Raw genomic sequence first — 2137 nt, 5'->3', positions numbered from 1 at the left:
AATGTTTGGTCTCTTACAGTGTGACAAGCAACAAGGAAGTGATCCTTCCCCTCTGCTCAGCACTGGTGAGACACATCTGGAGTACTGTGTCCAGTTCTGGGCTCCCCAGCACAAGGGAAACAGAATACTGGAGAAAGTCCAACAAAAGCCATGAAGATAATGGACTAGAGCATGTGTCCTCTAAGGAAAGCCTGAGAGAACTGGGACCATATAGTCTAGAGACAAAAAGGCTCAGGTGGATGGAAGGTGCACAGAAGATGAAGACAGGCTCTTTCCAGTGTTGCCTGGGACAGGACCAGAGTCAGTAGACACAAACTGAACCACAGGAGGTTCTGTCTGAGCATCAGCACCAGCACAGATTGCCCAGGGAGGTTGTGCAGCCTCCATGCTTGGAGATATTCCAAAGTGGCTTGCACACAGTGCTGGCAACCTGGTCTAGGTGGCCCTGGTTAGTCAGGGGGACTGAAACAGATGAACTACAGAGGTACCTTCCAAACCCAACAATTTTATGATTTTGTGATTCTGTGTGACTCTCATTAGGTCAATATTTTATCATTGTCAAAAACCTACTGGTGACTTGCAGATGACACTGATGCTCGCTCAACTGCTTCATGGGATATAGAGGTAAAAGAAAAACACTTGAAAAGCAGCAATCATAGACATAGTATTCCTTGAATTCCAATAAAACTATTTCATTGGACAGTTTTCTAGCCTTGAAATTTTCTTTCTAGGTGTCTACTAGGTATAGTATCTGTTCTTATCAGTTTGATATCTGATACATCCTTGATAAGAGAACTTTATATTAAATGGATTTTTGGGTGGAGAGGGCATTATATTATATTATTTATATTATTTATGTCTGGACCATGGTATAGAGAATAGATAATTCCTCCAGTGCAATTATTTCTTTGGATGTAGTGTAAATATTTTAAAAAAAAATAAATAAAATAGTTCAGAACGAGTGTCCACCTGGGGAGTTACCCTTAATGGTTGTAGGAGTGCAATTACACCACTTCATGTTGCAGCAGAAATACCACTTAATTACAGTAAGTGCCTAAAAATATGTCACTTATACTTCTCTCTTTCTGATCCCAACCATTTAATGACTATCCCAACCACTTAATGACTACAATAAATATTTTTCTGACAGAATGGTTAATGGAGAGGATACCAACCCTACACACATTTAAATGAGATAGACATGAGAGTGAGTTCTTGACAGAAAAGTAAGGGTTAGTCATAGTAGAGGGGGATTCAGCTCTAAATTAATAGACCTAAAATTAAGATAATATATTTAAATTGATTGTCTAAACTCCCATTAGAAGAAACCAACATTTAATAAATGCAGTCATGAAACAACTCAAATGATACTGTGACATGATCCAGTATCCAAAATAAAGGCTTTTAGTGCTGTGCAAGGTGCTGAGGAAAGCCAAGGTGTCTCTATAACTTTGGCAGATACACTGCCTAGCCTGCAGAAGACACTTGATCTTCTGAATAAAGGATGATGTGGCCCCTGGGACATCCAAATGGCATTGGGCACATATGATCACTTCCCACTGCAGATGTCAGTGGCCTGTAATGGAAAACTATGGAATCAATGCATTTGTGTGCTGCTGGAGGTGCAATGCAGAACATCTAAGAGAATCAACTACCTTCCAGAGTGGTAGCAATGCAGAATTACCTAGTGCAGCTCGAATGACACTGCATGTTTACATTGAGAAAGGGAAATCCAGTGTCCAATTAGTCTGTAAGAAAGACCACATGTACAGCTAAATTTTGGGTTGATTCACCACAAATTAAATTCCTTTAGCAGTTGCTTTGGTGTCACTTTAATAGATCTCTAAGCTCTATTGCATTATTCAGCTTATCTCTTCAATTTCTTAAATATAGAACTCCAGTAACATTTGAGATGCTCAGTTATATCCTGTCTGATATACCATTGCTTCCAGCCATTGCTCCAGAAGGACATGGTTCTTTCATAGCTCCTGTATGATATCTGCCAGCTCCTTGCATATACATGTGCTCCGTATACCCCTCTGTGCCACTGCTTAAACACTCAGCTAAAAAATAATACTCCACTCTATAGCTACAAATTAATAGATTAGCAAAAAGTCTTTAATAAACTTTAGTAAGA

General features: G+C 39.4%; 1 non-coding gene across 1 annotated transcript; it reads left to right on the top strand.

Moving 5' to 3' along the window:
* The first annotated feature begins 707 nt into the window (after positions 1-707).
* LOC127463450 (U2 spliceosomal RNA) lies at positions 708-836 on the top strand. Its single transcript, XR_007900841.1, has one exon. It is a non-coding gene; the product is annotated as a U2 spliceosomal RNA (small nuclear RNA).
* The last annotated feature ends 1301 nt before the right edge of the window (positions 837-2137 follow it).

The sequence above is a fragment of the Manacus candei genome, unplaced genomic scaffold, assembly GCF_025592945.1.
Source record: "Manacus candei isolate 608988 ecotype Guabito, Panama unplaced genomic scaffold, ASM2559294v1 h1tg000160l, whole genome shotgun sequence".
NCBI classification, from domain to species: Eukaryota; Metazoa; Chordata; class Aves; order Passeriformes; family Pipridae; genus Manacus; species Manacus candei.
The sequence above is the reverse complement of the archived record's forward strand: the minus strand, read 5'-3'. Positions and strand labels throughout refer to the sequence as shown.